This window comes from Vulpes lagopus, chromosome 5 (genome assembly GCF_018345385.1).
Source record: "Vulpes lagopus strain Blue_001 chromosome 5, ASM1834538v1, whole genome shotgun sequence".
Lineage (NCBI taxonomy): Eukaryota > Metazoa > Chordata > Mammalia > Carnivora > Canidae > Vulpes > Vulpes lagopus.
In genome coordinates, this window is record NC_054828.1 from 126,466,406 (window position 1) to 126,492,817 (window position 26,412).

At 51.6% G+C, this 26,412-nt stretch overlaps 1 protein-coding gene across 1 annotated transcript in view; it reads right to left on the bottom strand.

The window, feature by feature from the left end:
- Positions 1–26,412, bottom strand: part of HPCAL1 (hippocalcin like 1) — a 113,934-nt gene that overhangs the window by 70,733 nt on the left and 16,789 nt on the right. The gene's annotated exons all lie outside the window — the stretch shown is intronic.

Here is a 26,412-nt window from a genome sequence, read left to right on the forward strand (position 1 = left end):
CTCATTCCTGATCTTAGGGAGAAAGCTTGTAGTATTTCACCATTAAGTATGACATTAGCTGTTATGTGTTTAAGTGTAAAAATTTCAGCCTGGAATTGATAACATTATAAGACTTCTCTTAAGCAGTTAAGAGAAGGTATCACACAAAATGTTCTATGTGTAAAGTGAGCATAGATGTTTTCCCTAAACTGCCCTTGGATTAAGGGATGCTCAGCATTCCCTGTAAGAAACAGGGCCTGCTGGATACTTGGGGTGGGCTGCTCTCTGAATTCACCAAGACTTAGCTGCACTTGTTCTCAAACCTGCCAGCACAGGCTGTTCTTATGTAATTACATAACTTAATTAAATTTTATGAAAACCACTGGAATAGGAGTTAAAAAGAATTGTTTTTATGAAACAAATGCTGAATGTTCAGAGAAGATCACTGTTAAACTAGGCATGGATAAAATCACTGTCGGATATTAGGCAGTGTATGAAAATCTGCAAGTAGTGGGTTCTCAGTCCCTATTTCACTTGATAGAAACAGAAACTGAGAATCAGAAAAAGTGGGGGGGGGGGCACTAAAGAATGATACCAAAAAGATAATATGGACATCCTCCAGTAGACCCATAATTCAAGAAAAGGCTTCAGTCGTAAATCAGGGGACAGGTGGAATGAATGCATGTTTTATGTTGAAATATAATGTTCAAGGGAGGTCTGCATTATCTTTATGATCTTCTTTTTACTAATCTTTTACAATCAAGCAACTCACTGCAGGGATCAATGGCACCAGAACAGGGCTTCTTCTGGACACAAATACAAAGGTGATTACCCAGGCAGGTGTGACAAGACGTCACTTTTTTCCTACCTCCTTTTTACAATTTGGTTTCTTCCCAAGACATTCTAATGAGTACGTATTGCTTTTATAGCAGAGAAAATGTACAATAAAATACCTTTTTTAAGATTCAGATTCTATTACTTTCTGCTAACAATGGGAAGGAATCTAGAAATCCCACACTGCCATGGCCAGCATTATCCCTGGAGCCAATGAAGCGTCCCTACACTACGAAGGTAAACAAGAAATATGGAAAAGGAACAACACAGAACACAAAACTAATCAGGACTCCCTGGCTTGAGTGCACTGCCACTTTCTTTGAGAGTTAATTAACACTGAAACAGACTCCTTAATTTGGCGAAAGCTGAGACAGGCCCCTTCACAGAGCCCTTTGGTTCATCTGCTGAAAGGCAGGCTTGCTTTCAGAAGAAGGTTCAAGTAACACCACAGCAGGCAAATCTCGGTTTCCTGGGAGATGAGAATTCAGAGTATTTTTTACAGAAACACAGCATTTCTGGGGTGCCTGGGTGGCTCAGTCAGTGAAGCAACTGCCTTTAGCTCAAGTCATGATCCTGGGGTCCCAGGACTGAGCCCTGTGTTGGGCTCCTCACTCAGCATGGAGTCTGCTCCAGGATTCTCCTTCTCCCTCTCCCTCTGCCGCTCTCTCTCTCTCAAATGAATAAATAAAATCTGAAAGAAAGAAAGAAAAAAGAAAGAAAAGGAAAGGAAAGAAAATAAAAGAAAAGAAATGCAGTGTTTCTGCTTCACTATGCACAGGATAAGGGGCCCGAGAGGTGCATCTCCTGGACCTAAATACTTCCACCACCACCAACCTAGCGCCGTGCTAGGTTGACCGTATATCTATTAACGGAATGGAATGAATGTGCACCTAAGAGTTGTTTATCAGGACGCTGGGCCTTCTCTTGCAGCCCGGGGCTTCTCCAACAGCAGAGGCTGCTGGAGCTTGCACACACATACACACACACACCCCACCCCATGCCCACAGCCCCACATTCTTATAATTACCAGCTCTTATGTTTGAACCCTGAGGACACAGAAATGAAGGGTCTAGGTAGCAGAAAGCAAGTCGATGTGGCCAATGCCCTGTGCCAGGCACACAGTGGATCCCAAGGGTAGGAAGGGGGCCTCTGGGAACTCGCAACCTCCCTGAGACACGAAGAAATGGCCCCGGTGCTATGGAAAGGGGTGATAACCAAGCTGTGTTGAAACCTGTAGGGAAACGAGGACCAGCAGGACCCAGAGAGTCTAAGTGGGGCTTGAAGGAAAGGAAAGATGTAGTTTGGGAATGACACCCCCAAATCAGATCCAGAAACCCTAGGTAGCAAGAGGCGCTTCCAAACGAGGGTGGTAGGTGTGGCCGTTTAAAAGGTGTGCCTCCCTGACCTCTGTCCCACCTGGATCCACACCTGCGGCTGGAGCTTCAGGGGAAGGAGCATTCTCAGGTGTCAAGAGGCACATCTTATACCGAACATGAAATCATTGTGATCCAAGCCAGCTACCAGCTTGGGAGGAACCTTTCTCTGGATGTCCTGCCCGCTGCAGTCCAGATGCAGCTGAGCCTGGCACAGAGGCATTGCTCTGAGAGGTGGGCTGCTAGTCACCAGACCAAACCAAAGAACACCAAGCAAGGTGTCTTAAAGAGGACCCCCAGAGCCAGTTGGTCAGACACATTCCTTCTCGTTGATGCTGGCTTGCATGTCAGGCTGAACTCCTGGAAACAGCTTCCACCGCTGGCCAGCCCCAGGGGCAGGGGTTCTAGAAACTTCTGAGAGTGAATTCCAGCAATGCAATACTCGGGTTTCTCTAGGAGTGCTCTGTTCCTATGAGGATGAAAACACTTTGCACCACTTTACAAGCAGATATAAATGTCTTAGAAAATGGTCTGGGTGGGTGGGTGGGGGTGGTGGAGAGGGAGAAACAATGCTTTTTGTTTTGTTTTTTTAAAGCTTTTATTTATTTGAAAGAAAGAGAGTGAGAGAGAGATCATAAGCAGGGAGGAAGGGTACTTCTCATAGGAGGTAGACTCCCTGTGAGCAGGGAGCTCGATTCAGAACTCGATCCCAGGACCCTGGGATCATGATCAGAGCCAAAGGCAGATGCTTAACCGACTGAGCCACTCAAGCACCAGAAAAACAAATGCTTAAAATTGAATGGTATCAGAGTGGTCCTGTCTCCAATGGGAAGGAGAGACAAGGTTGAGGGAGGAGCAGGGCCAGTGCCTATGGGTGTATTGGGGAAGGGTGGGAGCCTAATAGGTATATTCTAACAAAGGGGAGGAGGAGAGAAAGTGATACACTGTCATCTTCTCACTTTTATATGATCCAGTTGAAATACAGTATAGGCGACCCTTGCAAAATGCAGGGGTGTGCAGGGCTGACCTCCACCTCCCAAAAGTCAAAAATCTGTGTATAATCTTTAACTCCCCTGCCCCAAAACTTGACTACTAATTGCCTACTGTTGACTGGAAAACCTACTGATAATATAAGCAGTCGATTCACACATATTTCGTATGCTGTATGTATTAGATCCCGTATTCTTACAATAAAGCCACTTAGAGAGAAGAAAATGTTATTAAGAAAATCACAAGAGAAAATCCATTTGACAGCACAGTGCTGTATTTATGAAAAACCCCCGCCTACAAGTGGACTCGCTCCTGTGCAGCACAAACCCGTCCTGTTCAAGGGCCAACTTCTGCTTGATGATGACCCTGAGTGCTCTCCCCACAGGTCGGGTGCCCAGTTACCCCAATGTGGGGGACTTTCTAGGAGGATCATTCACAACAACTGGCTCAGGACTTAACCTCAGCAGGTATAAGGAGGTTTGTTTTGTTTAACTGTCTCAAGAGGACAGATCTGACTCTTGACCCAAAAATAAAAGTCAGGGGCACCTGGGTGGCTGAGTGGTTGAGCATCTGCCTTTGGCCAGGGCGTGATCCCAGGGTCCTGGGATCGAGTCCTGCATCGAGCTCCCTGCAAGGAGCCTGTTTCTCCCTCTACCTGTGTCTCTGTGTCTCTGATGAATAAATAAAATCTTAAAAAAAAAATAGAAGTCACAAAGGGTGGTGTGCGGTGGGGGGCCAGGCAGACAAAGTTAGCATTTGGGGATGAGGAAACTCTTCCTCCAAAGGCTGGTCCTGAACAAGACACATGGGCATGTGTGGGTCTGTCCCCTTCTACCCACCGGCAATCCCAGGGTGAGGGTTCCTTCCCCGTCTGGCCTCTGCTGAGTCTGACCACGTCGTCTGCAGCACTGCTGAGAAAGAACAGGGGAGGCCAGCCTTGGCCCCCCTGTGTCCCTCTGCACCACCAGCATCCCCACTTTCTCTCAGAGAAAGGCACAAATGGAACCGCACCAGTGCCCTGCTCTGGCCCAGGGAGCTCCGAGGACCCTGTGCGCGCGCACACACACACACACACACACACTCAGACATGCACTCAGACTCACACTTCCATTTGTGTCCACAATTACTCCTTGTGGTTTAGGAGACAGACCGTGTGTGTGTGTGTGTGTGTGTGTGTGTGTGCAAGCTACAACAGAAACCATCCCAAATGTGGCCAAATGTTCTCAGTGGTCACCCCTTTGGAGGGAGGGGGTATTTTTTTTTTAATTTTTTTTTTTAATTTTTATTTATTTATGATAGTCAGAGAGAGAGAGAGGCAGAGACACAGGCGGAGGGAGAAGCAGGCTCCATGCACCGGGAGCCCGATGTGGGATTCAATCCCGGGTCTCCAGGATCGCTCCCTGGGCCAAAGGCAGGCGCCAAACCGCTGCGCCACCCAGGGATCCCCTAGGGAGGGGGTATTATACAGAATTCATTTTCTACTTTATTTTCTAAATATTCTTTTTTGTAAAGATTTTATTTATTTATTCAAGAGAGAGAGAGAGAGAAAACAGAGGCAGAGGGAGAAACAGATTCCCCACTGAGCAGGGAGCCCGAAGCAGGATTCAATCCCAGGACCTGACCCAAGCCAAAGACAGATGCTTAACTGACTGAGCCACCAGGCACCCCTATTTTCTAAATATTCTACAGTGAACAGGCATATATCACATTTATATTCAGAAAAAGTTCAAGTGTACAATTTTACAAGCCTTTCTAACACAAGTCGTGCATACAGCCTCATAGCTGGACACACGCATTAACCTCACCTTGACTGGAGTCCCTTTACAGCCCTGGGCACAAGTGCCTCCACGTCACAAGGGGACAGAGATCAAGGATGAGAGAGCCCACAGAGGGGCCCAAGGTCACTGGCCAGCCCACGGCCAAAGCGGAAAAAGCGGTGTCCTCACGCCTGGGAAAAGGCTTCTCTAATGTTTCCCAAAGCCAGCAGAGAGTGCGCAGGAGGAGAGGGAAGGGGGGGAGCCACGCACGCACGGCGTGCCAGATGCCTGTCCATCTTACTCATTTGATTATAAAATATTTCTGAGCCACCAGATGGTATAATAGCGGCCGTGGATGCCCCGATCCTGTTCTTAATGTCTTTGCACGGGGCTCCATTTCAGGGACTGAAGGGTGATACCCAAGAAGCCATTCTGCAGTTCCACAAAGACAATGACCGTAGAATTTAAGAAAGGCCGTTCGGTGCACCTGCTTGACAGATGTGCGTGCGTCCTGCTGCCCAGGTCAGCGGGCCGCGGGCTAATCCCGGGGCACCCGGGGCACTTGGGCCCAGCCTGCCAGGGCCCCTTTGTGGCTCGGCTCGGCCAGCCAGGATCTGAGCTCCGTTACATAATTAATCCCCGGCTGGGAGGCGCACACTCCCAGCGGCGGCAGGGCGGCACGGTGACGGCCTCCGAGGGGGCGACATCAAAGCCTGCGTCCTCCCCGCCTCCCAAGATCAAAGCCGCAGGGTCGATGAGTTCACCAGAGCACTCAGGCTCCCGCTCGGCTGGTTTTGCCTTTTTTGTTTCTTGTTTAGTTTTTAATAAGAGACCCCTCATCCCCAGTCCCTCACAACTCAATAACCTAGTTTTTTTTTTAAAAAAAAAAAAAAAAAAAAAAGCAAAACCCAGCAACAACAGGTCAGGGCTGGTGCAGATGGGCTCCGGGGCCCTGGGCTCGCTGGCTCTGCACTTCAAAGAGCGGGTGCGCTCCTGTTCTCAATAAGCCGGAGAGCAGCGGGCCTCTCGGGGCCAGAGGCTGGCTCTCAAATTACTTGCTTAGGAAGAGTGTGGCCACGGGCCATTCGTCCAGCCTGCGCCAGCCGCGCGGAGAGACTGCAGACTGACCCTTCTACTCTCTTCTCTGGTCTCTCCTCTCCCCACCTCCCAACGGGAGAACAGCACCAAGACCTCATGTGCCACCGAGGCCGATCTGAATGCCCCTCTCTAAGGATGTGTTTTGGTCCTGGCCTTCAAACTTGGTTTTAGATGCTTCCAGCTGGATCACTCTGAGCCAGTGGTGGCCTCACTCAGGCCAGGGTCTACGGTCAAAGGCAGCTGCAGCTTGCAAACTGTTCACCAGATCCCCTAGCCCAAGCCACCTCTCACCCTGAAAAGGGTACAGACTTCAAGAAACCTCCAAATCCAGAAGCAAAAGAAAGAACCACCCTGGGAACAGCAGGAGTAGTTTACGTGGAAGTCTGGGGGCAGATGCCAGGCTGGCTCACCTGCCTGCCTGGCGGCCCATCATTCAAACATTCACATGGGGGAGATATGGTGCCATCAGCCCTTCACATGCTAGTGAGAACTACCAGCAAGTTGCATTCGTCTTGCTCCAGAAGAGAGCCACTCTCTGAGGATGGGCCTTCTTAGTGAAGTATCAGGGGACAGGGGGACAAGTAACGAGTGTGCTATGTTTTAAGGAGTGTGACAGGCCTCTGTGGGTTGCTGCAGAGCATCTTGGAGTAGAAGAGTCTTTGGCGGGATGCACAAATTGGGGGGAGGAGGTGCAACGAGGGATAAAAAGGAATGACTGTCTCTCTGGCCCTAAAACCCTGCCATCCTCAACCATGACCTTAGGGAGGGAGAAGGAAACAGTTCCTCCTTCTCCCTCCTTTCCCATGTGGGACCCTGGTCAGGAGTGGGCCATCTAGATAGCCCGCGTCTCTGCTGTGTGGCTCAGCCACACCCTGGCTTGAGCATCAGCCCACCCATGAGGGGGATGAAGGGGGCGAGGGGAGACACATGGCCACTTTTATGCCACAGCCTTGGATTCAGGCCACAGGACAGACAGACAGAATCATCAGAGGCCGGGCCAGAACGTTCTGGCCCAGCCCCTGGAGGGCAGCCGGCCCAGCCCAGGAACAGATTGTGCTTCTCCTTGACCAGTGACAAAACAAAACTCAACTAGAGAACGAGTGCTGCGGAAAGGAGCTTCCTGAGTGGCTTCAACATATCTGGCTCTTTACAGCCCAGATGCCTTAGCACATGCTGTTCCTTATGCCTGGAATGTACTTGCCCCAATTTCTTCCTATGCCAAAAATCCAGCATCCTTAAAAGACCCGGCAAGCGTATCTCCCTGGGAGGCCTCCCCGAGCCCCTCCCAGGCTGGGTTAATTACTCCCTCCTGGAGCTCTCTGGGCACTTGTCCCTGTGGGCTGTATTATTTATGTCCCCCCCCCCCGCCCCATTGTCCCCCCCATATAGGGCTGGAGGCCAGGGGCTGTAGCTCTTTATCTCCCTAGCCTGGGGCCCAGAACTGTGCGGCCTTGTACACGGGATGCAGGAGCCTGACCTTGGGGAGAATGCAGTGGGCCCCCTGGGGAGAAGCAGCGCAGCCCCTGCCCCCACCAACACCCCCACCACCACCACACTCAATCCGTGTGGAGTCAGGCTTTCCTCGCCAGCAATGAAATTCCATCTTGAATCTTACCATTGTCTAAATCAAACAGCACCACTTAAAAACGAAGGACCCCTTCCTTAAAGTCCAAACCTCGGGATCTTTTTGAAATATCTGCATTCTCTCCAGGCGATCGGGAGGGTGCTGCCCCTAAAACCGTGGCATCTGTCAGGAAGCAGAGGGGCCCCAACCCGGCCCCACCCTCCCTTGGGGGTTACAACACAACCAGGCGGCCACAGGATCACTTCCCAATTCGAACAAAGCTCACGGCTCCCATTTAGGGTTCTGGGCATGTGGGCAGTTGCCAGCGTATCCGGGAGTTCCTGCTTCGGGACCCCAGCCCTGCAGGCCCTCACCCCGCGGTCCCAGCCACGCCCGACAGAGAGGGCCTGATGGCACGTGGGTAGTTCAGTCTCCACCACGGTTCCGGTTATGGAGCTAGACCCCCGGGTGTGAACCCAGACAGTAAGAAAAACTGCCAGGACGGGCCTCTTAAAGCATGACCCTGCTGAAATCCTGCCTCTGGATGCATTACAGTGTAGCGGACCATCACATGTAATTTATTTGCAGTTTATTACGGCTCCAATACAGCATCTAGAATTTATAACAGATGTTCGGGGTGGGACGGCTGATTAAGCCCAGAGAACAGAAGGCTGAGGGTTAATTTAGTAAAATCATCAGGATTATAAAAGCTCTTTCTTACCCAGAGGACAGTCAACAGGGAGGCACCGGGGTGGCCAGGGACACAGCAAGGAGTACCCGTGCGGGGTCGTGTAGGAAGCAGGGTGTCTTCTCCAACAGCCGAAGGCCCAGAGGAGCCTCCCTGGGACCAAAGAAAGGGGCACCACCCCTCCAGGGGCATCCCGTGCCCACCTACGGCTGGTCTCTCCCAATTCACCTCCCTTCTATCGTAAGCGGCGTTCTGGGGTATCTGACAGCAAAGACACTAATAACCAGAACATTTCTCTGCCAACTTCTGCAAGACATTATCCTTTACCGAGACTGTGTAGTTTTTAGCAACAGGGGCCCTACGACAGAACAGCTCTATTCTTTATGTGGTCAGAACAGTCTCGAAGCCCACACGGAGGAGCTCCAGATATCAGTAAAGGAAGCATTAAAAGTTTTTCTGTTCAAGAGAAGAAACTGGGCTCAGAGAGGTTAAGCTACTTCTCCAAAGCCGCACAGCAGGTGAGGGACTAAATTTCACACCGAGGTATGAATATGTCTTGCTTCTGCTCCGCAGGGAAGAGAACGGCGGGGGAGAGGGCAGGGCAGGTACGCACCCACCTCCTCTTCGGTGCTAACATTTTTTAAAAATCACAGTATGAGAAGCCAAGCGATGTCGTGTGCCCACGGGTTCCCCCAGATTGATATAATCTAGTGAATGAACCCCCGACATCGTGAAGTCCAGAACAACCAAGAATCCCCGAATTGAGGCATTTGGGCTCTCCGGCCCCTCCCACACATCTGCCCAGCCTAGATCTCTCGCGACAGAAAAAGAGGGCAGAGTACCAGCCGGGCTGGGGATGCAGGAACCCTCCAGGCATCTGGCAGGAGAAAGCACCGGTCTCAGGAAACCCCAGGAGGACCACTGGCCCAGGGGACCTACTTCGCCCCCCTGGATGCTAAGCCTCACCTCATCCACAAGAGCGGAGTCTCGCTGTGCAACGTTGCACACCCTGTACCTCGATTTCCCCTTCTGTAAAAGGAAGATCATGGCATCTTACCTCACCATGTTGGTTTTGAAACTTTTTTTTTTCTTTAAGATTTTATTTATTCATGAGAGACACAGAAAGAGAGGCAGAGACATAGGCAAAGGGAGAAGCAGGCTCCCTGCAGGGAGCCCGATGCGGGACTCGATCCCAGGACCCCAGGATCACGCCCTGAGCTGAAGGCAGATGCTCAACCGCTGAGCCGCCCAGGGGTCCCTAAACTTTTTCTTATAAAAAACTTCCAATACATATAAAACAGAGAGACTCGAATAATGAGTGACGGGTACCCATGACCTGGCTTCAGATGCCAGCACATGGTGAACCGTGTTCCCTCCCTTTCTGCAACACTCTAGGCCCACACCCCACGTTCCCCGGCAAGCACATCCCCAATCCATCACTAGCTGTCTCAGCCGGCTGCAGAGCTGCTTTAAGAATTAAAAGAGACAGTACAAATAATGCACTCAGACCCCAGTAGCCTGTCTAGTAAGTACTCAAGAACCAGCAGCTCGTCTTCCTTGCTATTATTAAATAAATGAGCCGACACGAGCACTGCACCATCCGGGCCACACTTCAGGCAGTCTGGGCTACTATGATCTCCATGCATCCCTGGTTTTCCCACAGGGGGGGGGGGCGGCCACTGTCACCTGCCTCAGCCACTTCATGGGTAGGCATCAAAGCTCTATGGAACACAGCCGGGCCCTGACTTAGGATGACAGCACTAACAATTTCTGACTGTATGGCTGTGTCAAAGCGAGAAGCATTCACTAGACACCGGACTTCAGATTTGGAATTTGGATCTTTGCCGGGGTAGCAAACAAGCACTACGAAGCTCTCGTGACGCTGGGTAGCGGCCACAGCGCCCAGGCAGGCCCACGATCGCGAGGGCAAATGCTAACAGCCACGCTGCACCCACGCAGCCATTCTGTTTTTCACTTTCAGGACAGGGCTCTATAACTACATGAGATGTTTAACCCTTTATACTAAAATAGGCTTCGTGTGGGAGGCTTTGCCAACTATAAACTAATGGAAGTGTTCTGTGCGTGTTTCAGGGAGCCCAGGCTAAGTGACAATGTTTGGTAGGTTAGGTGTATTAAATGCATTTTCGACTCACAGCATTTTCAACTTGAGATGGGTTTATCAGGGACAGAACCTCATTGTGAGTGGAGAGAGATCATACTGGGGTGGGTTCTTTGAACAGTACCCTCTGAGCACATGGTGTCAAGAGGTCTCACCAAGTTGACTCAGTGCCTGGGTGTGCTCCGCAGGTGGAGACTGTGCCTTATGGTCTTCATGCACCTGCTGCCCACACAGAACTGAGCACCCACCAGTGCCCAGCGAGGCAAACATCACCCTGCCGAGTCCGTACTCCACCCCAAAGTGGCAACTCCCCCACTTTACAAGTGGGAAGACTGAGGCTCAAAAAGACAAAAATCACACAACTAATATCCAGGCTTGTATGACTCCAATAACTCATCACAATATTGTCCATTATTGTTTCCTGTTTTGTTTTGAAAGGATACAGTTCCGTGGTTCCTCGCATATCTACAAGGTTGCACAGCATCACCAACTGTCTAATTCGAAGTGTTCTCGCCATGCCTGAAGACGCCCCAAACCCTGTGCCAGCCACTCCCGAGCACCCGCCCTCACCTCCAGCCCTGGAAACCCCTAATCCACTGTCTGTCCCTTTAGACTTGCCTATTCTGGATGTTTCATATAAATGAAGTCATACGAGATGTGGCCTTTTGCTTTTGGCATCTTCCACACCACATCATGCCTTCCAGGCTCATCATGTCAAAGCATGAGCAGCACTTCATTCCTTTTTATGGTTCACTAACATTCCATTGCCTGGATAGACTACATTTTGTTTATCCATTCACCAGTTGAGGGACATCTGGATTGTTCCACTCTTAGCTGTTATGAATAATGCTGCTGTGAACAGCCATGTACACATTTTGTGTGGACATGTGCTTTCTATTCTCCTGGGCACATACCTGTGAATGGAGCTGTGGGTCATATGGTAACTCTATGTTTAATTGAGGAACGTTGCTAGATTGTTTCCCCAAAGTGGTGCCCCAGCGTACACTCCCACCACCAATGAGAGTTCTAATTTCTCCCCATCTTCACCAACACTTGTTATTGTCCATCTTTTGGGTCTGGCCATCCCAGTGGGTATATCCATTTATAGTCTGGGCATTTACAGCTCACACTGCACTTCTGTGAAATCTCACAGGCTCCCACAGTAAGCACAGAAAGGAGGCAGGAAAGAATTTTACATTTTTTTAAAAGAATTTTTATTTATTCATTTGAGAGAAAGCGAAAGTATGAGTGGGGAAGGGGGGAGAGGCAGAGGGAGAGGGAGAAGCAGACTCCCTGTTGAGCAGGGAGCCTGACACAGGACTCGATCCCAGATCCCCAGGATCAAGACCTGAGCCGAAGGCAGAGGCTTAACCATCCAAGCCACCCAGGTGCCCCAAATTTTACATCTGACAGATGAGCAAACTGCAGGCCCAAAAGCAATGAATAACCTGACTCAAAGACAATAGCATGTCATATCAGTCTCAAAGCAATCAAGAGCACAAGGCACTATTCCTAGATCAGCTTCTCCTCTGGTCTAGAGACCAAGCAGACCCTTGAGGTCCCACAAGGGGCCAAGGAAGGAATCCTGTCATTTAGATTGGCCCTGCTGTGAGCATTACCTAGATTTCAGCACTCACCCATCACAGAAACCAGCCCACCAGTCTAAAATGGGCCATTCCTATGAAAGACTCATCCTCCTCAATAAACAAGCATGCCTCTTCAGTTCCGCCGACTAACAGGATTTACAACGCTCCCTTACATTTTTCTAAAAATAGTAAATCCCCTCCCCAAGTCCAAAGATGGTCAGTGATACCTTAATGCAGATTAAGCCAATGAGCCAATGGTTGGCTCATCCTCAGACAGCAGGCTCTGATGGGCTTCCTCAGCACGGGGCCTGGGCCTGGTGCTTCTCTGAGGACCACACAACCAGCCACCAGGCACATCTAGAAATGGACACAGGAGCAGGGGCTGGGGGTGTGGGAACAATGGGGTTTGGAGGATTTTAGTTACAGACTCCAAAAACTGGAGTAACAGAGAAAGAGTCCAGGACTGAGCAGAAGTCACGGCCTCTTCTCGTTACCTGCTGTGCAATCATGGGCAAATTTCTCAACCTCTCTGAGCCTCAGGCTTCTTACTTGTAGAAACACCTGCACCACCAAACCTCACAAAGCAGCTATGAGAAGTAAGTTGTTACAGTCATGGGGGTGGGAGTGTGTGCAGGGGAGTATTTCCAAGCAATAGTATTTTTTCCCTTAAAAATTAGTCATCGGGACTAATAATTATTTCTAATTTCACAGCAGGAATGCAGTAATAGTTAAAACCTAATATAATAAAGAGCAAAAGCTTTACAAATGTGAATGTTCCTAACCTAGCAATTCTACTTCTGAGAATTAATCCTGAGGCATAATTACACAAACTAGTGAGGGCAAAGGGTATAGAAATGTTCATCACAGCATGTGGAAAACTTCATTACTCAAAATCGTCATCATCCCTCTCGAGGGGGGGGGGGGGGATGATACTTTTTGGCCCACTAACATCAAGCCCTGCCATATGGCTTAGCTAGTGAAATATGAAGGGGAATAGAGCTATCCTATGATCCAGCAACTGCACTACTAGGTATTTACCCAAAGGATACAAAGATACAGATTCAAAAGGGTATGTTTGGAGCAGCATTATCCACAGTAGCCAAACTATGGAGAGAACCCAAATGTCCATCAATTGATGAATAGATAAAGAAGTTGTGGTGTATTTATACACAATGAAATATTACTCAGCCATCAAAAAATGAAATCTAACCATTTGCAACGACACAGACGGAGCTAGAGTGTATTATGCTAAGTGAAATAAGTTAGAGAAAGACAAATACCTATGATCTCACTCATATGGAATTTAAGAAAGAAAACAGCTAAATATATGGGAAGTGGGGGGGGGGGAGGAAAGAGGGAAACAAGCCATAAGAGACTCAACAACAGAGAACAAACAGATTTGCTGGAGGGATGTGGAGGAGGGTTGGGGCTAGACAGGGGATGGGGATTGAGGAGGGCACTTGTTATGAGCACCGGGTGTTGTATATAAGTGATGAATCACTGAATTCTATTCCAGAAACCAATACTGCACTGTATGTTAACTTGCTGAAATGAAAGAAAGAAAGAAAGAAAGAAAGAAAGAAAGAAAGAAAGAAAGAAAGAAAGAAAGAAAAAGAAAGAAAGTAAGTTGAGGGGGATCGACAAGCAGTACAAGCAATTTCCACTCTGGGAAGTTTAACCATCATCTTGTACCACCACATTTTCTCTCTCCATCGTGAGACCAGCAACATCTCACACAGGCTGCTCTGTCAGTCTGAGTCCCAGGGGGATGAGGGCAGAGAGCAGAGCCATAGCCAAGAGTCAATTGTAATGTAACTTGAGCAAGAAAAAAACCTACGTTGTTGCAAACCAAAAGATTTAGGGGGTCATTTGTTACCAGAGAATAATCTAGCTGACTGATACACACCCATGTTCCCATTAAGGCAAAACTGAAAAGAACCTAAATGACCAGCTAAATAACATAATACACACAAGTACTAACAAATAACACACTATATGTTGTACAATATATACAATGTTTATATATGTTGTATGTGTGCTATATACAATATATGTTTATATATAAATATACTCTATCTTATTATGTATCTGTGTATACATATGTATCTCTACAATATGATGCCAATAAAATGTTCATAGCTCATAGCCAAAAATGTGTTCACCAGCATAGAAAAACATTCTCAATATGCTGTTAACTTAAAAAGGCAGAGGATAAAATAGTATAACTGATCAAGGATTAGTCTCCAAAACATAAAAATATCTACAAATCCATAGGAAAAAGATAATTTACCCCCAAAAAAGAAACTGGACAAAGGAAACAAACATGCCAGTCACAGCAGAGGAAACCAGAAAGGGCAATAAATATGTTGAGGGATGACTGAGTGGCTCAGTGGTTGAGCGGCTGCCTTCAGCTCAGAGCATCATGATCCTAGGATCCTGGGACCGAGTCCCACATCGGGCTCCCCACAGGGAGTCTGCTTCTCCCTCTGCCTATGTCTCTGCTCTCTTGCTGTGTCTCTCATGAATAAATAAAATCTTTAAAAAATATATATGTTGAAACAGTGTTCAACCTCGCTAGAACTCGGGATGTACAAATTAAAAGCCCATGAGATACTGTTGTACATCCATCAGAAAAATGAGTCAACACACTAACATCGGAGAACACAAGTGCTGGAGAGGTGTGGGGAAAGGAACTTGCTTATCCTTGTAGTGGGGACAATAAACTGCCACAAACACTGTGAAGATTGATTTAATAGAAACAGTAACGGTGAGCAGGAACCCAGCACAGGCTCCAGCGATTCCACTGCTAGAGTCTATACAGCTTCAGGAATTCTCACAGTATGCTTTGCAAGTTGCTGCTATGTAACAAAATATCCCCCAAACTTTGCAATATTTAAAACAAACATTCCTATTTCTTTTCTTTCCTGTTTTTTTTTTTAAGATTTTATTTATTCATGAGATAAAGAGAAAGAGAGAGAAGGAGGCAGAGGCAGAGGGAGAAGCAGGCCCCCCACTGAGCAGGGAGCCCGACATGGGACTCAATCCCAGGACCCCGGGATCATGACCCAAGCCCAAGGCAGATGCTTAACCAACTGAGCCACCCAGGCGCCCAAACAAACATCCCTACTTTACAGGTTCTTCGGGCAAGAATCTGGCTGCAGCATAGCTGGGGGCCTCTGGTGGAAAGTCTTCCCTGTGGGTCCAGCCGGGTTTCTGTCCAGGGCTGTTTGGCTGGGGTGGAGCTCTGTCTCCAGGCCCACTCACATGGGTGTTGGCAGCCTCCCCACAGGAGCCCTCACAGTGTGGCAGCTGGTCTGCTCCAGGGCAAGAGAACCACCACGTCGGCAGCCACAGCTCTTTTATAACCTAATAAAGTGATATGGAACCCTCTGCTATTTTCCATCTTAGAATCAAATCCCTAAATCCAGTCCACATCCGAGGGCAGGGGATCGATCACACAGGATTGCAGGGGTCACTGGGTGCCGCATCCAACACTGCCTTCCAAGGCACTCAAGAAAAATACAGAGCTCTTTACAGCCTTCTCCGGGATGGTAAGAAAAAAAGCCCCAGAAACAACCTAACTGTACATGACCTGGGAAATGGGGAAATGTGCTTTATTGAGACAATGAAACTCTAGGCTGCAATTCACAAACGAAAGGGAAAAGAAGACCACGAACCACATCTACGTGTCACTATGATTAACCCCAAAGACAGTGTTGGATACGTTGTCAAAGGCCAAGCTATGGAACGGTATGAATAATAAGTAGAGTTAGAACAGAGGAGTATACGTAACACCTAAAAATGAATGTTTGTTTAAAGCTCTTTTTTTTTTTTTTTTTTAATTTTTATTTATTTATGATAGTCACAGAGAGAGAGGCAGAGACACAGGCGGAGGGAGAAGCAGGCTCCATGCACCGGGAGCCCGATATGGGATTCGATCCCGGGTCTCCAGGATCGCACCCTGGGCCAAAGGCAGGCGCCAAACCGCTGTGCCACCCAGGGATCCCTGTTTAAAGCTCTTACCGCACATGTGGCAAGAACACAAAACACGGGTGGATAGAGCCCTAATCCCTGGGCAGAGGGGAGCCCTGGCGGAGGGGCGAGCAGAGGAGGAGAGGTTGGGCTTTGGCTGCTCCGTCATGCTTCCAGGTCTTTATACAACAAGTAGTCAGAATGAAATGAAATTATGATCTCATTTTGCTAAAATACATACAATTTGGGGGTGGGTTAAGTCGGTTAAGCATCTGCCTTCAGCTCAGGTCCTGATCCCAGGGTCCTGGGGTGGAGCCCCACGTCGGGCTCCCTGCTCGGTGGGGTGTCTGCTTCTCCCCCCAACCCCTGCTAGTGCTCTCTCTCTCTCTCTCTCTCTCTGAAAAGAACAAATAAAATCTGTAAAAAATAAAATCCATACAATTTTAATTATATGTCTGTACAGGACATCTGTAACATCTGGACACAGAGGACATTCTTCTATTCCTTTACAGACTGAAGAGGACGCTGTATCTACCTGCCTACGTTTGCAGACACCACGGACATCTTCCGGCAAGAGTAGCTCGTCCCGGGGGGTATACCACGGAACCCTAACAAGGTTGGGGGGCGGGGAGGGGGGAGGTTTACAATTTTACGCAGGATTTTTTTTTCCCTTTGTTTTTCTGTGTTTGCCCATCTTACCGAAACGGATGCAGAATTCTGTGCAGGAAAATGAATCGTTTCTTCAAAGATTAAGTCAAGCACAAAAGCAAAATGGACACAGCTGAATACGGAGCCCACGAGTTCTGGGGGCGTAACGCAATTCCAGCTTGCAGGGGAGGCTTTGGGGAGAAAACACCTGCCTCCCGTGAAGACAGGACCCAGGGCCCGGGAAGCTCATCCTAGGCGGCGGTGCCCTGCGCCGCGGTGGCCCGGGGACGTGGCACCTGACGTCAGGCCCCCGGCCAGCTCCCGCCTCCCACCCCTGGAGGGAAGGGCTCCCTGCTGCTGGTGCCCGGAGACCCAAGGCTGCTGACACCCAGGGGCTGGCTCCTGGGCCCCAAGCACAGGCTGGATCCCCGTCCCCACGCCCACGGCTCACAGATTCGCAAGGAGTCAAAAGGAAAACCGCCAAACCGCCTTCCTGAGCACAGGCTCGGGCGGCGACAATTAGCCATGACCGCCTGGTTTATGCCCCTCCCTACTTCCTGAGTCTACGGTGAATACACATGGCTGTCATCACTGGGGAACAAGTGACTTTAAAAAGAGAAATACCTTTGTCTGCATCCACAAGCCCAGGAGGCTGATGCAGGAGCGAGCCCAGCGCGACCCCTCCCGCGGAGCCCCGGTTTAGGGAGGCCAGGTTAGGGGCCTGCACCCTCCCCATGTCCACCCATGGCCCTAACCGCATTCCCCGCCCCGACCTTTGATGCTTTGTTACTCCTTGGCCTGTCTTGAGCAACAAGCTCAATGAGAATCCTCCAGCTGGAGGAGGCGTGGGGAAAAGTGGTGACAGGACAGGGCTCCGGTCCCTGCGCGGTCTCAACTCTGTGACCTTGGGCAAGTCACTATTCCAGAATGGCACTCTGTCACCTCCACAGAAGTAGGAAGGGAAAGGACAACAGATAAGGAACTCCCGTCCTGGCAACGTGAGCCACCCCACTCTCCTGTCCGTCCATCCGTTCATCCATCTGGCGGAGGGGCCTCGTCTGCCCCGGGAGGGGGGCACACTCAGGATGCTCAGTGCATGACACAGGAAATCCACGTAGAGCTGCCTGTCTCCACTGACCACCGGGCAAATCCACACTCAGAACTAAACTTTTGAGGTCAGCAGGCTTTATGAGACTTAACACACTTTGGAAAGCCCATCGCAGCTCACTGGCAGGCTGCGATTTCTGTCTCAGGTTTGGTCAGCAGGATGACCAGGGGCCCTTGCTGACCGGCCACAGACGCCCAGGGCGCTAAGCCTCCAGCACCTGCCACGGCCCATCAGCTGGGGAGTGGACCCCCACATGTCACCCTGCTCCCCAAAGCTGTGGCCCCATCAGGCTGAGGCCCGAGGCTCAGCCGTTGGCCGAGAGCAAGCTCCCTGCCTGCCCCCTCTGCCAAGAGTGACCAGTGGGGGAACACTGTGGATGCCCAAGGCCGGTACAAATGCCAGCCCCCCCACCATGCCCCATGTTCAGCCATTCTCACCCGCCCTTTCTGGGCAGCCACGATGGCTCTTAGGGGCAGCTGGGACAGGCCTACCTGACCTTAGTGACCTCTACTGAATCCAGCCACAGTTATGAAGGGATTTGTTCCATAAGCCAAAGAAGGTTAGCACTGGAAGGCCTTAGAGACTTCCTGGATTAGTGTTTTCAGACACTTTGCTGAAAGGATTTTTAAATGAAACTTCACCCAGAACCTCAATAAAATGCATGCATGGGGGGTTGGGGGGGCTGAGCTAGTAAGGCAGCTAGAGCTGCCCACCCCTCACTCCGCCCCAGCTATCCCCACCCTCCTGCATCCCCAGGGGCTGCTGTGCAGAGCAGTGACCTACAGCTCAACCAGACCCCACGCCTGCCTGGAGCAGGACTCATGCTGAGGCTCGGGGCCAGTGGCCCATGTGTGCGCCGGGTTATAGCACAGCAAGAAGCCAAGGGCGTGAAATGACGACAAGTGTCACAGGGCTACCTCCTGAGATGACACAGGTGACACAGAGCTCCCTCCTAAAATGACAACAGGTGACACTGGGCTCCCTGGTGAATTGACAACAAGTGACATAGACCTCCCTTGTGAAATGACAAGTGACACAGAGCCTCCCTGGTGAAACGACAACAGGTGACACCGGGCTCACTCACCAAGTCCTGTCAAGGGCGCTTCACCAACACCGGCAGCCAGCTCAGTCAGGGGCCACCCACCATGTGGCCAGTGTGGCTAAGCAACCGATGGCAGCGTACTTCCAAGTTCACAGGAGACGGGAAGCAACACGTCAGATGGGAAGGAAGGAGCAGCTGGAGGTAACACGAGAGCCGTGAGCAAAGGAGACAGAAATGGTACAAAATCTGTGAACTCACAAAAGTCTGGGGACGGTCGGTGGAAGGCAAGCCCAGCCTGGCCTGAAGAACACGCCTAAAAAAAGACAGGCTGTCCATCTCGGCTTGGCCACTGGCCATGACGCAGCCTCAAAAAAGTGATGGGAGTTCATTTCCTACCCGGGCAAATCCCTTCTTGTATCCACTCAGCCAACAGACGTTTCCTGAGTGTCTCCAGGTTCGGAAATGGTGCTCAGGACCATAAAGGACACGAAGGAGGGCCCAGCCCCGAGCTTGAGAACACAGGCAGGAGGAAACGCGGGAGGAGCGGTGCTGGGGAGGGGTGCCAGGGAGGGGTGCTGGGTGCAAGGAAGGGCACACGCGAAGTCGAGGAGGCAGGAGAGGTGCCGGGCTCAGCAGATGGCACTTGGCTCTCGAAGCCTGGGAGGTGGGCAGGAGCCCGGGTGGTCCCCTGGGCTTGAGCTGCCCTCTGCAGACTACTGGCAAGTCCTCGAAGCGTGTGGCAGGAGGGCGGGGAGGCCGCGTGTGGCTCTGAGAAGTCACCCCTGCAGCCAGGAGAACAGACAAGCGTGTGAGATGGAAATGGAGCCAGCCAGGGAAGTGACACAGCCCGGCCCACGGGAGAGGCCGCAGGAGAGGGACAAGCCTGGACAATGATGATGACAAGGCAGCAGGCCAGAGGGCCGAGGACGGAGTGCGGTTCTCAAACTGCAGTTAGCGGACTGGGAGTGCTCACAAAGCGGGTTCCCAGGCCCTGGCCCAGCGGCTTCTGACTCCAAAAGCCTGGTGGGACCCCAGGAATCTATAATCTCTGATAGATGGTCATGACCCACATTTTGAGACACACAGCACAGACGGCCACCGCCGGCGCATTAAGCAAGTTAATGTCTAGCAAGAACCCAGCCCTGGCATGCAAGAGGCACTCCAGAAGAATCCCTCAAATCTTCCACAGCTAGCGCTGGCTGCCACCTCTTGAGTGTGCTAAGCACTTAAATGCATCAGCATCTAAACCAATCTCTTACCAAGCGTATTAGGTGAGCACCATAATTCCCATGTGAATAGGAACCCAGCTATGGGCTGAGGTGTATGTATCCCCCCACCCCAAATTCATATGGGGACGCCCTAAGCCCGGGACCTGAGAATGTGACTGTGCTTGGAGACCGGTTCTGTACAGAAGTGATTAAAATGACCTAACCCAGGCAGCCCGGGTGGCTCAGTGGTTTAGTGCCGCCTTCAGCCCAGGGCATGATCCTGGAGACCCGGGATCGAGTCCCACGTCAGGCTCCCTGCATGGAGCCTGCTTCTCCCTCTGCCTGTGTCTCTGCCTCTCTCTCTCCCTGTCTCTCATGAATAAATACATAAAATCTTTAAAAAAAAAAAAAAAAAAAAGACCTAATCCAATCTGACAGGTATCCTTACCCAAAGAGGAAGTCAGGGCAGAGCCACACACAGAGGGAAACCATGTGAGGACCCAGTCAGGAGGCGGCTGTCCACAAGCCCAGGATGGAGGCCTCAGAGGGCTCAGAATCCTCAGGAGGCCTCCAGGACCATGAGAAGACTTTTGTGATATGGAAGCCCCGGGCAGCGAGTGGCATGGTCAAGGAACTTACCAGTAAGAGGCAGGAAGGAACAGCATGGACCCAAGACTCCCCTCCTAATGCTCCCAACCACTGTCCTCAAAGGACTAAGACTATTTCCTGGGATCCCTGGGTGGCACAGCGGTTTGGCGCCTGCCTTTGGCCCAGGGCGCGATCCTGGAGACCCGGGATCGAATCCCACATCAGGCTCCCGGTTCATGGAGCCTGCTTCTCCCTCTGCCTGTGTCTCTGCCTCTCTCCCTCTCTCTCTGTGTGACTATCATAAATAAAGAAAAATTAAAAAAAAAAAAAAAAAAAAAAGAATCTGGAAGTAGATTCCCATAAAATTAAAAAAAAAAAAAAAAGACTATTTCCTGAGAGAATATTCTGTACCCAGTTAACATCCATCCAAAAGTTCAAGACTGATCATCTTTCGTCCTCACCAGGGGTGTCTACACAGGGACCACCCAGTGGGCCTACCAGACACCCCCCACCCCCACCCTCACCCCACCCCACCCCCGTTCTGCAGGCCCTCCTCGCACAGAGATCACCGGGCCACTTGGAAAAAGCAAACCTGTGTGGCTCACCACAAAAATTGTAGTCAAGTGTTTAGTTTAAAAGGAAAAAAAATCAAAAGGACCAAGGTTTAAATAACAGGAAATGTTCTGAGGGCTGCAGACTATGTGTGCAGGTAGGAGAGTGTGCGCTACAGAGAAGGAGCCAGACTCCTGGAACCCTGCTCTGCCTGACACAGCCAGGGCCGCACCCCCGCGCAGTCGGACCACTTTGTTCAGAAAAAAGGCGACAGGCTGAGGCCAAGATGTTGGGACCAGCACCACTTCAAATGCACTTTGTTAGTGAGATCTTTAAGTTCCGAGTTCCTGTGGCTGGAATTTGGGTGGCATGGGCTGGGGTGGGACCTGGGGGGGAGGGGGGAGGCCAAGGGGGCAGGGGTGGGACCCAGGGGTCAGGGGTGGGGTCGAGGGGCAAGAGTGAGACCCAGGGGGCAGGGGAGGGACCCAGGGGGCAGGGTTGGGGCCAAGGGGGCAGGGGTGGGGCCAAGGGGGCAGGGTTGAGACCCAGGGGGCAGGTGTGGGACCCCAAGGGTAGGGGTGGGACCCAGGGGGCAGAGATGGGACCCAGGGGGCAGGGGTGAGACCCAGGGGGCAGGGGTGGGACCCAGGGGGCAGGGGTGGAACCAGCAGGCAGGGGTGATGGGAAGGGTTAACACCAGAAGGAAAGTATGGAGTGATGAGGAAGAGACGGTCTGGAGCGGAGGTGCCACAGGGCTGCCTCTGCTCTGGAGGCTCCCAGGGGACTCCACTTCCCTGCCTTTCCCAGCCTCCAAGGGCCGCCCTCATCCTTGGCGGGTGGCCCCGTCCTCCTCCACAAAGCCAGTCGTGGTGGCCTGTTCTTACTCACATCACCGTCACTCTGATTGCAGCTGGGGGAGGCTCCTCCCTCTCGAGGGCTCAGGTGACGCCACTGGGCCCACCCGGATTATCCAGGCTACTGTCCCTGAGCCAAGATCCCCAATCTTTTTTTTTTTTAAGATTTTATTTATTTATTCATGAGAGACACACAGAGAGAGAGGTAGAGACATAGGCAGAGGGAGAAGCAGGCTCCCTGCGGGGAGCCCGATGTGGGACTTGATCCTGAAATCCAAGGATCATGCCCTGAGCCAAAGGCAGATGCTCAACTGATGACCCACCCAGGTGTCCCAAGATCCCCAATCTTAATCCACACTGCAAAGCCCTTTACCATGTAAGGGGGCACAGTCAGCCTTCCGGGGTGGGGGTTCCTGCCCGCCACGAGACCCTTAAGGGGATGGATTCTCCAAAGCCAGAGCAGTGGCTTTTCACTTCTGGGGGCACAGAAAGCCCCAGGGCAGCTCAGAGGCATTTGGAGGCTCACTCCTATCGCCCCTGATGCTGGAGAGGTGCGCTGGGGCCAGGAGGCTGCATTTCAATCACCTGCCCCAACACCCCCACCCCAGCCCACAACAGGAACGAACATCTGGAGTACAGAGCGTCCAGGTGGGCCAGTAAACCAGATCGTGGACAACAAATTTAACCGAGCACCTGGTCCAAGCTAGGCAGTGGGTCGGACGTACCCGAGCCCCAGTGCATACGGTCACTTCCGAGCCACGAACCCTCGGAGGCATCGCTTAACCTCTCTGGGCCTGAGTGTCCTCGCTGTGAGGCGGGATCCTGGCCATCATCCACTTACCGTGGAGAGTGCCTGAACCCACACACACAGCCAAGTACGCGGGGGGCCAGGCTGCTCCAGGAGTACACGAACAGCTGGGGAGAGAAATGGCCCCAACTTCTGTCTTTCACACTCACTAAGTCGTACAGGTCACCACGAACAAAGCTTCTGATACATCAGTCAGGAAATGAGAAGTTACGGGCCAGATGTCAACCATAAATTACCCGCCTGTGAATATGTAGACAGTAAGGCATTAGCTCAGTTAACACCACCTGCAGAGAATGCCACCCAGAGAATTCAGTCCCGTACAACCGGGCTCTGGATAACACCATTCTCTAGCGGAACCAGACCAGGCTCTCGGCCAAAATTAAGGGCTTGTCTGAAGGTGAGAGTACTTACACCCACTGACGACTGGCAAGTTGGTTCTGGGCCGGCCTTAAAAGTGCTTCAGAAAATCAACGGAGCCCTGATGTGAATAAACTAGCAGGAACATAGCACCCTAATATAAACCTGGGCATTTGATCCTCAAGGCAGCCTTTCCAGGTCAGTACAATTTACACACCAAGTGTGGAAACTGAGGCTCAGGGCAGCTAAGTAACCAGTGTGGGGCTCACAGGGCCCAGAAATGGAGCCAAGGTCTAAACTGGGGATCCCTGGGTGGCGCAGTGGTTTAGCGCTTGCCTTTGGCCCAGGGCGCGATCCTTTGGCCCCGGGATTGAATCCCATGTAGGGCTCCCGGTGCATGGAGCCTGCTTCTCCCTTTGCCTGTGTCTCTGCCTCTCTCTCTCTCTCTCTCTCTCTCTCTCTCTCTCTGTGTGACTATCATAAATAAATAAAAATTTTAAAAAATAAAAAAATAAAAAATAAAAATAAACCCTCTACTGGTCATCGCAAGGGATCAAGAAAAGCAAGGGGCGTGGTCCCTCCTATAGCAGGCCCACAATACCCCCTGGGGAGCTGCTTCATACCTTTTGGGGTGACAGGACCCTTATCCACAAAACACTCATACTGCAATCCTAACATAATCTAGAACCCTGCCAAGTGTCTCTCCAGCTCTTAGCCATGGCTGCAAATCACAGGAGTGATGGGAAAGTGAAGCGGGATTCCAGGTAGACTCTGGCGACAGGAGCCCTTCCTTCCACATGCTGGATGGGGCGAGGATGAGCCCCAGCTCGGGCCCCAGACGGCCTCAGCTCAGTCCTTGGGGACGCTGCAGCAGAGGGGCTCTGGCACCATCACCCTCTAAGGTATGGGGCCCACAGGCTAGTGTAGGGATCAGCCCCATGTGCTCTGGCCACCTGGACAAAAAGCTCACGCTAGCTTAGCGGGGGAGGGACAACGGAAGACAAAAGAGCTGGAGGCCAGAAGGACACACCGATGTGTGTGTTTGCGGGATGGCGACAGTCCAACCCAGCTGGAACGCAGGGTGGATCTGGGGGAGGACACGGTGGCCAGCGGCCCAGGCTGAGAGCCCGGAGCATCTGTTAGCAAGCACCAGCCAACTTCAAAATGCACGGGAGGAGGAAGAGGGGCAAGTGTTCTCAAAAAGACGGAATATGTGTCAAGTGACACTGCCCCAATTCTCCCCAAAGGGAGAAACGACTGGTCTCATATATTTATCAGCGGCGCCACTGAGAAGGAGAGAGGATCCCTCACGTGGGGCACCAGGGGCTTGAAGCCAGCCTCACCCCCCACCCCCCCACCCCGAGTCACAGAAAGCGGGCAGGGCCTAACTCACAGATAACAGCACTGGGCCTTGGGGTGAAGGTGGAGGCACATGGGGCAGCACAACCCCAGCTCGCTGGCTCCTGGCCCGAGAGTCCCACCTACAGCCCCTGACCCCCTCCCTAAGGTTCTAGAGGTCAAGGAAAAGAGTTTCAAAGGTCAAGGGTCCCTGAAAGCAGGATCACCCACAGGGTTCCCACCACCTACTTTCAGAGCCTGAGATGACGAAGAGGACACGCCAGGCTCCTTCGACCTCCCACCTCCCCATCGACTACGGGGGAGCCGGGGCAGCATCTGCTAGTGGCCGTGTGAGGCAGAGAGATCCTCTCAGCATTTACTTTGAGAAGCAACTCCAAGAAAACGTGGCTAATTAAGCTTTAGGCCCCCTGCACCCCCCCTCCCCCCAGCTAGGAGTGCACCTGTCTCCTCCAGCACCACCTGCTGCCTTCTGGGGTCATGTTCCCCCAAGGTGGTCCGTGGGCACTGGCAGGCAGTCATCCCCAGGGGAATTCTGGCCAGGGCACAGAGAGGACGCGTGGTGGCCCACGGCACACACGCAGCCCTCGGTCTCATGCCCTCTGCCTTCTCCAGGGTCTCCCGTTCCACCGGATGGTCACACTGTCACTCTGTTTTGGGTGTGAACAGTCACACTGTTCTGTGGAGGGTAAAATACTGTCAGGGCAGCAACCTAGTTCCTACAGAGTTTAAAAATCCCCAGCTGCTACATCATTTCCCAACCATTGTCCCCCGTCGAGTCCCATTCCATAAGGACCTGGACAGAGGCACTAATTAGCCGCAGAGCCGGAGCGTGGGGCAGGGATGGTGAGTAGGCCAGGTGGCACCGAGCAGATGCTTCTGGGCCCTCCTCCCAGCGAAGAGAGCAGAGGCTTCATCTGCATTCACAGTTCTGGATCTCGATGTCCCAAAAGCACATACCATGTGCTTCTTCTTTGCAGGGACACCCCAAAAAACACATCATGGTGACTCTGGGCCCCGTGTTAGGGATTAAGAGAGCTGGTCAGTGGGAATCTGGAGAAGGAGGGGTGGCTAGGACCAGCTCTGGGCAAGCCTCTGCAGAAGCAGATACGGGGAAAGGCCCAGAAGTGTGGACTCCTCCAGGCCTCCCTGGGACACAGCACCCTCTCTGCCTGGTCCTCAGGAGCCCGTGGAAATCCTGACACGGCCACCTTAGGGCCCTGACACCTTCAACAGGGAGCCCTCTGAACCCCAACACGTCTGTAAATCCCTCACCTGAAACATGATAATGGCCCCAGAGGCTGGTGGGTCAAATCCCAACAACTCCTGCCTCCCCTACATACACACCCCAAAAACAGAGCAATGAAGCAGGTAGGTTCTCGCTGACCAAGTAGCCAAGATGACAAAGGATGGCACCTGCAGCCAAGGTCAGCGCAGACAGACAAAGCAGGACCAGGATGCAGCTCCTCCACCCTCCCTCGGCTCTCCCCAAAAGGCGGCGGGAAAACCAGCATGCCAATCCGGAATCCCCAAAACTAGCGCGGTCACTTCTGAGAGGTGCTGCAGGACTGTGTGACACTGGGAGCCACCGAGTGGCTGCCCCTAAGGGGAGGATACTGAGGCCCGGGCAAGTGGCTTTCTTCCTAAGATCATGAGACAGGTAGCCTGGCGGGCCTCCAGAGAGCTCGGCGCCGGCCCCCAGGGATGCAGTCACTGCCGGAGCCAGGCCCAGGCCCAGAATTCCCGGGGAACAGACCACTCACGACAGAGCACTGTTGTCATGGCAACCAAAGTCTTAACAACTTTGGCATTTCCACAACCTTTGATTGATCCGGTTCTCAGAATTTACATTACAATGACACCGTATTTGCATTTAATTTATTTTAATTGGCTTTTACATAACTAAACGTCTTGGTTTCACCCTTAATAAC